The sequence below is a fragment of the Miniopterus schreibersii genome, assembly GCF_964146895.1.
Source record: "Miniopterus schreibersii genome assembly, chromosome: 11".
Taxonomy (NCBI): Eukaryota; Metazoa; Chordata; class Mammalia; order Chiroptera; family Miniopteridae; genus Miniopterus; species Miniopterus schreibersii.
Window position 1 is genome coordinate 50844932 of NC_138111.1, and position 12082 is coordinate 50857013.

The window sequence follows — 12082 nt, forward strand, 5'->3', positions numbered from 1 at the left end:
TTGCTTCTCTCAGATGTCTCAGCTTTGCAGCCTCCTATTACCCCAACTCAGTATTTCATTCAGACTAAAATCCAGGCTCTATTGCTTTATGAACTAAGTTTATTTTCATCTATGGACTTTTTTGGCATGTGACCCCATGTATGTTTCTGGTTTGTAAACTTTCTTCTCGATTTTAAAAGCTTGTAATAACCAAACCTACTGTGGACAAGATAGTAGCACTTGGTGGCATGAAACAATGGAGACTATATATAAAGTCATGGAACCAACCTAACTCCAGGCATTGTTCCCCAAGAGCCACTATACTTACCCATCTTAAATTATAATTAAAATGATTGACCCCAGTGTAGAGGCATCATAGTTTTAATAGATGAACTCTTTCTAGTTTTTACAGAGCATCTGGCTTTGTAGATGAGCTTTGCTATTTCTTGTTTTTGTTTTTCTAAAAGCCTGTTAAAACAAATAAACATACTTTAGATTTCCCTCATTGCACTAATGTCCATTAGAAAAAAAACAAAGTGTATTTTCAACCAAGCACAGTCGCCTGCACTTTCCTCTTGTCGGGATTTGCTCTCCCTCGACCGCAGTGCTGAGCAGTCTGCCTGTGACCGTATTTCTGTGGCCCTGAAAGGTGACTTCCACATTCTGCAGTGGGGAGGAAGCTCACTGACAAGTCCACGCTGGGAATGGCTCAGCCGGGCAGGGCAGCCCCGGGGGCAGATGTCCTTCTGTTTTATTTTCCATCTTTAGCGTGCCCTGTGGCAAGCTTTAGTTCCTTTTTTTCCTCTGTTGGTCCTGAACATTTACCTTTATTCCTTTGGCTGACGCCTATTGTTTTTTCCCTGCTGTCACTTGTGGTGGGCTTGGGGAACAATGTTGCGGGAACATAGAGCTTTTGAGGGAAATGTAAATTGCAGGCGGCACTGAGTCCCGTCTGTTTTCTCATCGGAAAGCAGCATTTCAGAGAGCTGAACTGGCGACAGGGCTCTGCGAAGACGTGCCGAGTTCAGGAACATTCCCTGTTCCCAGGCCCTGGCTGTGCAGAAGTGGGACTTTCTGAAGAGGGGGCACTCCCGGAGGGCGGGGAGGAAGGGGGCGCTTTCAGGAGCAGATGCTCCGGTCTTCCTGTCGTCGGAAGAAAGCTGCTCTAATCAGAGTTCAGCAGGCTCCCAGGCAATCCACAGCTTTGGGGAGAGACGAACAAAACACAGAGTCCCTCAGTCCAACGCCGAAATGTAGGAGGCTCGCCTTAAGTGTGTGTGCAGGACTCTAGCGGGCTAAAAATGCGATGGAGAGTTAAAGTGAGGCATTGTTTAGGTTTTAATGAAGGCAACCGATTTTCAACAACAGAAGTTCTGTTGCTGAATGTCGCCTTCCCCACTCCCCCCACCCCTGCTCCAACATTCAGTTCCTCTGCCCCTGCACCTGCTTTCATTTTTGGCTTCTTGGCACTGATGTTCACAGAGACATCAGCTGGCAGTGGCAAACTGCTAAAAGCTCCCCTGCAATGCAGCTCTGCAAATGCCAGCCATTTATCCACTGGTGCATGCCAGCTTAGCGTAAGGTCTCCCTTTCTCCCTCCAACCCCAAACCCCTCAGCCCCCCAGTTTTACTTCCAAATGACAGTAACTGATCCAAGCCAAGCAGTGGTCTGGCCCTGTGAGCATCCATTAAGTGTGGCCGCATCTATTTGCTGCATCTATTTGCTGTGATTATAATATTTTGATCCAAAGAGTGTTGCAGAAAATGTAGACGACAATACCATTTCTTCTATTCAATAAAGAGCTATTGGCCCACAGGCTCATTTCTCTCTCCTCAGCAGATGGTGGGATAGTTTCTTGAGATCTCTTTGACTTGAAACAGCCTTTTTGTTTTTGTTGCTTATTGAGAGCCAGTTCCCCCAAATTCATTGAATAAAGACATCCACTTCTCAGTGTAAGCTAGTCTCCAAGAGATAAATACTGACTTAGAGTTGGAGGCTGATGGACAAGCTGGAAAGGCAATGGGGCTCCTGAAAGTTAAGTATTCAGTACAAGGCTTTGCAGTTTCAAAAACGATGGCTTTAAGTTCTCCATTCAGCACAGCGATTCAGGCTGTATACTGAGAAAGTGTGAGAAATCTGTGAGAAATTCGACATATATTTATTTTTCTTGGAAATTAGAGAATATCTTCACAGTGTACACTCTGAGGGCTTTTGTTTTGTTTTGTTGTGTTTTTAATGATCTAAACCATCTGGGGAGTTGATAAAGAATGTGATTTTCACAAGCTGAGCTAGAAGCCTATTGCTAAATCCCAAACCTTTATCCAGCCTACAGATAAACCCAGGGTGGGAGAGCTTCCCTTCCAGCTCTAAAATACTAGGATCCCACGTATGCCAAATGCTTCAGTCTCTGGGTGGTAAGAAAAATAGAAAATTGACTAAGGGAGTCTGGCCCAAGCATTCAGAAATGTATGCGACTTCTTTTTGAAAGAGTGGTTGGAGGTCACAGATTTCCAGAAAATCTGTCTGAAAACCAAGTCATCATATTTTATCTGATGCTTCCATGGTCATTGTCATTCAGGGATAAGAATGAGCACTTGCAAATTTTTCTTAATCATATATTTCTCAAATCTGGAGTCCAAAACCCATCTTACTAGACCGAGCATATAGAAAGCATTGCGGTCGCACTCTGATTGAGGTGGCCATCTTGCAATAATCATAATCTTATATCAGGAGCTGTGTGACAAATGGCCAGTTAGGCTTCTTCGGGTTTGCATTCAGCATTTGGCCCAGCAATGTTGGATAAGACAGAGAAATCAGGAAATGCCCTTCCCAGGAATACGTTATACACTGAAGGTATAATCATGTCATGGCATTCGACTCAACCCTCTCTTTTCCCTGAATTCAATTTCTTCTTTTCTGATTATCCACTGTAGAGCAGCACAAGATCAGCCTGGGAAGTTATCCCATTATTCTCAAACTCATGCATGCTATAAGTTGTAATTTGCTCATGGTCTAACCGCAAATTTGACAATATTGCCAAGGTATGGTCATCAATTAGTATTCTCTTTGAAACCTACATGTTAACCAATCAATCAGTATTTAATACCTTCCACATGCTACTCATACTTTATTCAAAAATAGGCAAATTATGTCAGAAAAGTCATTTTGACACTTCTAACATGCTTTCAGAATTACGGATCCAGTTAAACGTACAGAAGAGTCACACTTCTACCTAATGGCGCTCTTTCCCAGAAGATAAACAGCGACACAGAACGAACCCAGACAGCAGAAGTTGCAGGTCACTGTTGCAAGCACTTCACAAGAAATAAGCATTGGATAATAAAATTTGAAGTTTTAGTAATAATGCTTACTTCAGCAGTTTTCTTCTTTCATGAAATCAGAGAGCTATATTACCCCTACACTCCTCACTCTAGCTATGATGTGCTTTCAGTCCTAGAAAAAACAGTGTAATGGGGATACGGGGCTGGGCGGGCGGACATAGGAGAGGAAATGAAAACCCCCACACCTAAGACCTCCCTCCAACAATTTTTTCTAAGTCCTTTAGCCCCTCTGCAAAAGCTAAATCTACAGTATACAAATCTACAGTATATAAATCAGTTCATTTACTCAGATAAATTCAGTAAGAGGAGGAGGGTGCATGGTGTAGTGAGGACAGAGGAGGAAGTAATCAGTCCTACTGAGCAGACCAAGGAAGGCTTCTTGGAAGAGACAGCATCTGATCTCCTGTGTTTATTCGACAAGTACTCATCAATAGACAACTAAGTGGTGTGCTAAACGATAGGTGCTAAGATTACAATGCTGAGAAGAACCCTGTCTTTGTCTTTACAAGTGGACAAGCCTTGAACAGCATTTCAGTGAGAAAAACTCTCACTTGATCCTGAGTCATTGCTCCCCAACCCCCATAACTGTGAACCTTTCATGACAGACAGATCCCTTGCTTTCTCTGCCTTTTGAAAAGGAACATGGAACAATATCAGGAACTGCATGAAAAGCTCTAGCCACTGTGCAAAGCTGCCAGAGACCTTGGGAAAGGAAGCAGATAAGAAATACACTTCTAGGAATGCATGGGGAAGCCTCAACTTTGGACAGAGGGAGCAGTGACCTAACTAGGACAAAACAAAGACCTAGGTGTTTGGCATCTAGGAAGGCCAGTAAATATCACTGAACTCCAATTAAAATAACATGCTGGAAACTAGACCTGAAAAAAATTGTTTTACAGGAAAAAAAATATGCAACCTGGTTCTTTTATGTCTGAATAACTGCGATGAGCTCAGTTAATCCTAAGGTCAAAGGTAGATATTTGATTTTTTCAGTGATCAAACTTGTGAGGTCCTTCCTACAGGCAGCAGAACGTTAGGCCAAGAGACTCAATATTAGCAGAAAGGAACCCTTTGTTCCTGCCCAAATAAATGATGCTCTGAGATACTTCCTCTTCTATTACCATGCATAATTGTTTACTATATGTAAGAGCAATACTCCTCAAACAGCATTCTTCAAAGGCTAATAGCTCATGCTATTTTCAAGGCACTGCTTGGCACTGAGGAGGAAGCACAGAAATATTCCATAGAAACACCATTAATGTGATACTTAAAAGAATTAGGGAGACAAGATACACTCCTAAAATAATGAAACAACATATTAAAGTATGACACAGCATATAAGTGTTAAATGCACATTACAGACAATAACTCATAGACAAAATGAAAGGAAGACATTACTGGAACAGGAAGAATCAGGGGAGATCTTATAAAATTGGGACCTGAAGAATGGGAAGAATTTAGATAGAAAAAAAATCAGGTAGGCACACTCTAGGTCAGAAGAAGAAAGCTTCTAAAGGTATGGAAAAATGCTTAAAACTATTATATTCAAATCAGGAAACCTGATAGTTTACTACTAACACAATTGCCAGAAGATCTCTCTCTCCACACCCCCCACACCCCGAACACACACAGAGAAAAGAGAGTTCTTAGGAAGTGTGAAACATTTGAGAAAGTAACTAAGTAAATGCAAGTGGATCCAGGGGAAGAAAAAACTTATTGCCAAAATGCCAGTGTTAATGTCAGGGTTAATCTTAGGTAAACAATGTAAAACAGTGATTATCAGGGACTTGAACCTGGACAAACCACATTACTTTGTTAAAAATCAAAATTTTGGTTATAAAAATCTTGTTGTATGTCAACTATAGATTAATCAAATTGAACATCTAGCACTTGTTCTCAGATGTTTGCTTTAAACATAGACTGGAGTATATTCTCTGAAACAAACTGGCATTTCCATCTATTATAATCTCAGATGAAAATTCTACCATAATTTTCATAAATATAAAATTATATATGTATATATATTTATATAGATATATATTTATATATAACCTTCAGAGAATTTAAATAACTTGCCCAAGGTCACACTCAAGTCTGGGGCTCCAGAGCCCTGTCCTTTAAGTACCAGGACTAGCCCTGATCTATTGAATCAGCATGACTACCATGGGGCCCAGGTATGAAGATTTTACAAACCTATTTGGTGATTTTGATGCAAATCCCTGCTTAAGATGTTCCAGTGGAAACTACAAAATTAATAATAATAACAATAACAACAACAATAGACTAAAGCCCAAGTTTGTCACTGAAATGTAGCAAGATAAGATGAAGAAATATTAATCTTTGTACTTTTCTTACTTTCATTCATTTCCCAACCTTTCTTTGATTAGAACTGTTTACATTGCCTGAAGGAGAACTTGGATTGTAACAGCAGGGATGTAGAAAGACACAATTCGGGTTCATTTTTTGGTTTCCCAAAGAGGCTCTAAAGAATCATAAGGAAAGGCCTGGAGGGGAGCAAAGCACTGACCGGAAAAAATCAGAAAGGGAAGAAAGGGACTGCTGCCCTCCTCCAGGTGTTCACACAGGTTGCAGGCAAGGGGTGGGAGTGAGAGAGAGCTCCAAACAGCTCCCACTAATGTGGAGCAGAATGAAATAAAACACAGAGAAATGGTGGTAACATGCTGTCAGCATGTGGAGGAAAAGAAAGTTAACTCTGCCTGGTGACATCTGAGAGAAGGCTTGACGTTAGCCTTGGATTTGCACTTGATGGATATGGTTTTCTGTCGATGGAGAGTGTGGGGAAAAAGGATTTGGGGCATTTTAGTTAGGCAGCATTAGATTAGATGTGGACAGATTTATTAGGCTGAGCAAAGCAGATTCAAGAGGAAATTACTATATATCTAGCACTTTTTAATTCCATTCTCTACCACACTGAAAGATAATAAGACATGTATAACATTATTTCAGGGGTTATTGATTATCTCAGTCCTCATTAACTCGGCATCCTCACAGCTTGTCAATGGCTAGCAGGCCACTTTCACCAGGAAGATCTCTAGCCAAGATGTCTTTGGTGGCTCCTCATTTGTCCTCTGACACTCTTCTCTTCCCTCGCCCACCATCCCTGATTTGACACACTCAAGCTGCCAGGTTCACAGACCTATTCTGTTTCCAGAGACTCAAGTCGCTAAGTTGAAAACACACTGCCTTTTTGAAGTGTTTAGTGCATCATGACTGTGGAAGTATAAAGGTAATGCTCCAAAAAAGGTTGCTAGTCCAACCCAGCAGTGACTCATTAGTAACTAACGGGGAAAATTTCAGACCTGGCATAACAATTGAGGAATAGATTATAAAAGTTAAAAGGGGCCTTAAACATAATCTGATGTTCTATTTTTATAAGCTATCGATATCGAGGCCCAAAGATGTTAGATCATTTGTCCAAATCTGGAAGCTTCAAAGAGTCAGGAATGAAATTTCGACCTAAATTTAAGCACAGTAATCTTCCAATACCTGCTAAGGAAGGGAAGGGAGTGTTCAGCAGCCACACTTAGGAAAGACTTGTAGGCTGCCATACTACCATCCACTTACTTTAAGGTCAACCTTCAATCTAAAATTGGTGCCTTATTTTGCCTAATTTACTTTTCCAAAGCAAGTATAGTTCCAAACCCCATATACTCCATACATACGAACTCTTGAAAACAATAACTTTATCTTCCTTGAGTTCATAATACTACACCAGGGAGTAGCTTCAGAATTAGATAGGCTCAAATTTAAAGAGCTAGATTATATTTATCAGTAAGGGTCTTTCTTATCCACTGTCACATTGAAAATTGTTGACAACACTCAGAATGTCCCCTTCCCATTTTAATGCACTTCATAAGGAGCATAAATATGCTAAACAAAGAATTAATGAAATTTTCAGAAGAGCTGTTTTTAGAAAGCACAGGTACAAAGTTCGGATTCAAAAATAACAAATGGCTTAAAAGAATTAGTTTAAAAACTTGAATAACACATCCCAAATTATAGATGAATATATTTATAGGTAGAGAACCTTAAATACCATTAATACAAAAAGTTTTATCTGAAAAATAAAGGAGTAATGTAAAGATAATCTTTTCTTGATATACCATGCAATTTGGAACTGAGGTAAGAAAAGTCAGTATTGGGAGTTAAGGCTAGATTTTCAGAAAAATGTAGAAAAATAAGAGGTAATTCAAAACAAGGGCAAGAGAGTGATTGTATTATTTAAGGACAAATGTACCTGAGAGACAACAAGAACACTATGATCAAAGGTTTGATTAGATAAAGGCTGAAGTAATAAATGATTAACAGCCATGAGAAACAGGAAGAAGCCCTGAATAGATGGGGCCATGGTCTCACTCTGAAGGCCACTATGTTCCTTGCAGGACTCTAAGGAATCTAAGACCTTCAAATGTGAACCAGGCCTTCCAGATTATTATAAAGATTTTTTTCAAGGTTGAACGATAGAACATATTTAATTTATTAACTCAAGTTTCATAACTGAAATATTTAGACATACAGTTGGTGGTTTTGCCCTGGGCCTGCAAATTTCTAGGGGCAGACCTGTTGCTTACCCCCTCCCAGGCTATTGGAGATCCCTGAGAGCAGAGGCTATATCCTGTTTTTCTAGTGCATTTATTCTTTTATTTTATTTATCTTTATTGTTGAAAGTATTACAGATGTCCCCCTTTCCCCCCCACTGACCCCCTCCACCCTGCCCCCACCCCCACCCCCACCTTCACCACACTATTATTGTCTGTGTCCCTGGGTTAGGCATATATGCATATAAGTTCTCTGGTTAATCTCTCCCCTGCTCCTCCCTCCCCCAACAGAATGCTTCATACATGTCTGAGGATTCAAATTGGCTTGAAGAAGGAAAATGTGGGGACAATCTGAAGGGAGGCGAGGGAAACAACTATTTCCAGCAGTTAGACTTTTCACTAAACTGACCCATTTCCTTGACTTTCCCAGCACAGAAAGGAATTTTTAGGAACTGTATTCCAGACTTGGAACCTGTAGCCTCTGAAGAGGCTGTCCTGTGTTTAACAATCTTGCCGTCTGTTTCGTACACAGCCTGGGTTCCTGTGAAACTTCCCTTAGCATGAAGTTAGATTCTCAAGGTAAAGGCAAGTTCCCCTTAGCTGTTGTATTTTTCCCTCTCAAGGAAATCAACAGAGGCTCCAGAATTTTTAACTTCCTATTTTTGGACATTGCATATTTCAGAAAAAATTTATGTGCTCCTTATTATTGAGGTTTTAAAGGACCGTTGATAATATCCTTTCAATGCACAGTTTTTACACTTTATTAAGAAAAACTGACTTTTTTCCAGTGGCACCTGTATGACCCATTGAGTCATGTTTTTCTTAAGAGAAATTACAATCACTTAAATTTAGTTGTCATTATTTTTAATAGAGCCACACTTAATTCTCATCACCTCATAGGGCATCTGTAACATGAACATCAGGTTATTTTGTTTACATTTTACAGTTCCAAAAATGTGTGCTCCTTCCTCCTGAATTCACCTTGGGAAACAATGGTACTGTTTCTGTTACTAGTTATGTATGTCACCATATCTCAGCACATGGTGAACTTGGGCTAGGGTCATCACTGCAGTAACAATTATTGGCGAATTAATGAACCAGGCAATTATTTACATGTTCTGGTTTTCAGTTAAAATCCCACATTTATGAAACTGAGACTTCTTTGTCTCTTATTGGTGGTAGTTCAGGCTGATTGTCAGTGATGCTGTTTTAAAAATTCCTTTGCAAATAATTATATTACTACAAGATTTGCTTAAGATAAGCAATCATTCCTCTAAAGACTTGCAATTCACAAATTTTCCATTAATTCCTGTTTGCCAACTATAGATTTGGGCAAATTTTGTAAGCTCTGTGAGCCTCAGTTTCCATGCCTGTAAACGGAGTAGCCTCACCTACTTTATAGGGTTTATGCAAGAATAAGTGTTGTTATTAAATGTGCCTGGCATGCAGTTGATAAAGAGTAAGCATGTTCTCCTTCACCTTCTGCTCTCTACTTCCCCAGCAAGATATTCTCCAGCATGAGAGACATTACTCAGAGTTGGATTTCAGCCCTAAAGTTAAAGAATCAAACTTCAGTTACTGACAGCCATCGCTTAGGTCCGAATTGACCCCTTGCAACTGGCTTGACTATTCAGTATGAGGACTGACAGAGAAGTGGTTTTTCTTTTGGCAGGTCACTGTTTATCATTTTTTCTGCATTTGTAAAAAGAAGAAACATTTCTTTTCTTTACAACAGATGGGAACAGTAGAGGCAGCTATAATCCTGACCCTCACTCAGTAGCCATCAAATTCCACTGTGGGCAGAACTGGAAGGAAGGTGATCTGGATACTGCAACCAGTCTGCACTTACCCAAAGCAGTCTCTCCTATCAGACAATGATTCACCAGGTGTCTTCCCCAAGGTTAACCAGGCAGAACACAGGGAAAGAAACACGGACACTGCAATGCTGTATTTTCTCTTATAATCCATCTCTATAAATTATAACATTTAGAGGGATTCCCCCTCCCTCCCCTCACACACTATTTAAAATGGCCCCAAAAAGAACTAAACTTGAACCATGATAGTCACTTCCCAAATTGGTCTTAACAATTAAAAGGCAATGCCAAGTCTTTTGAAGGCCCATAATATTTCCATGAGTAAGACTGTACTGTCATCTGACTTCATCAATGACATCGCAGTTTTCTGCCAACAGACTTTCCCATTCTAAGTTCACCTGGAAAATGGCTTCTTGGAATGGATCCTGTTTCTTTTGTGAAAATTCCTCATCAGATTAACATGAAATTATAGTCATTGTCTAGGTCTAATCTTAATCTTAATTCCAAATTATTTAATTTTGTATTGACTGCAAAGAAAAGATAAGAGCAATACTCTCAACAATAAAACAAATTTTTAAAAAAGATGAGAGCATAATGTTGTTTCTGGTTTTTGTCTAGTATTCCTGTTAATTTACCTTAACCTTATATTTAATATTGATTGAAGAGTAAGACTGCTCTTTTGTATCTTTCCACTTCTATAAAAAATGTTTGGAGAAGGGAGGACAAGCTTCTTTCCTCCACCTTTTTGTGCATTATTATTTTTAGGAAACTGAACCCCATCTTTTCTCCTACCTAACCCTAATCTTGAATGCCTCAATTGTCTACTTGTGCCCAAATAATGTAGTCCTTGGTCTTCTGCCAGCATCAAGGGAATATATTTTAGTTGGTCCACCTTAATGAAGGACCATAATAAGTAATATAACTCAATATCCCTAAGCTTTACTAGGTTGAGAAGGTACACATCATGATTGACTTTTGTTTTTTAAATTCTTACCCAAGGATATGTTTATTGATTTGGGGGGGGGGGGAGAGAAACATCAATGTGAGAGAGAAACATCGATCCGTTGCCTCCCCAATGTGCCCTCACCAAGGATCGAGCCCACAACCTAGGTATATGCCCTGACCAGGAATCGAACCCACAACCTTTGGTGTACAGGACAATGCTCCAACCAACTGAGTCACCCGGCCAGGGCTACAGTTGACTCTTGAACAATGTGGGGGTTGGAGACATCACTCCCTTCCCCATGCATGATATGGCCTTTAATGATACAGGAGCAGAGCAGAGCAGGGATCCCACAGCACATGCCCCAGTAGTGAGGTAGTGAGCAGGGGCTGTCTTGCTGGGATGAGAGGTTTCCCTGCTATCCCAGGGAGGGATAAGGAGACCTGCCCCTCTGGGCCATGGGCAGTTCAAGTTTGGTGGGATCCCCTCTACAGTCAGGAAGTGGACAGTAACATCTGTGTGGGTGTTGACTGCGAAAATAAAGTGTTGATTGGCTAGAATTGCTGCTGTCTGCCACACTCAGTGCTGTCCCCCCTCACCCCTTACCTCCTTGTCTCCAGTCTTGCTCTCTTGACTGTTTATTTACTGGTGCAAAACAAGGCCAGAAGTCAGGATTATCTTGACAGCCCTAACTTGACCCTAGCCATCCTCCCGGACAGTGTGATATGTTTGGTGAAATTTAACATGTGTGAATAAAGTGTATGTAGGAGGAAAGAAAAGTTATATGCAGTTGAAGATCTGTGTATAACTTTGGACTCCCCAAAAACTTAACTACTAATAGCCTACTACTGACTGAAAGCCTTACCAATACATAGTCAGTTAACACATATTTTGTATAAGTATTATATACTGCACTCTTACAATAACGTCAGCTAGAGAAAAGATGGTGTTATTGAGAAAATCATAAGGAAGAGAAAATACACTTACTGGGGGGAAAAAAAAAGGTTCATGTATAAATGGACCCAGAGGTTCAAACCGGTGTTGTTCAAGGGTCAACTATTATCTGAATCCCTAACTGGCTAGATCTAAACAAGTCTAGGTTTTCCTCAAATTTCCTACCCCAGGAACTTCTGGGATGCTCCTTCAGAAATTCAAATCCATTCTTCCAATCCATTCTTATTGCTACTTTGGGAATATCCTGGAACACGACTACTCTGCTTGGGATCAGCCTTCCTAATCCTCATGTATTACCCAATCACAGACAATGGGAATGTTTTTCTGAACAAACCCTACCCATTACGGACAAGGATAACCTTCCTTCTGGTTTCTACCAGGGCAAATTTTCAGAACTCCATAGACAGGTGTTAGCGTAATTCTCAAGGAATGAGCTCTTCATTCTTGAGTAAGACCACATAGAGGGCCTCAGCATTATAATCCACATTGGA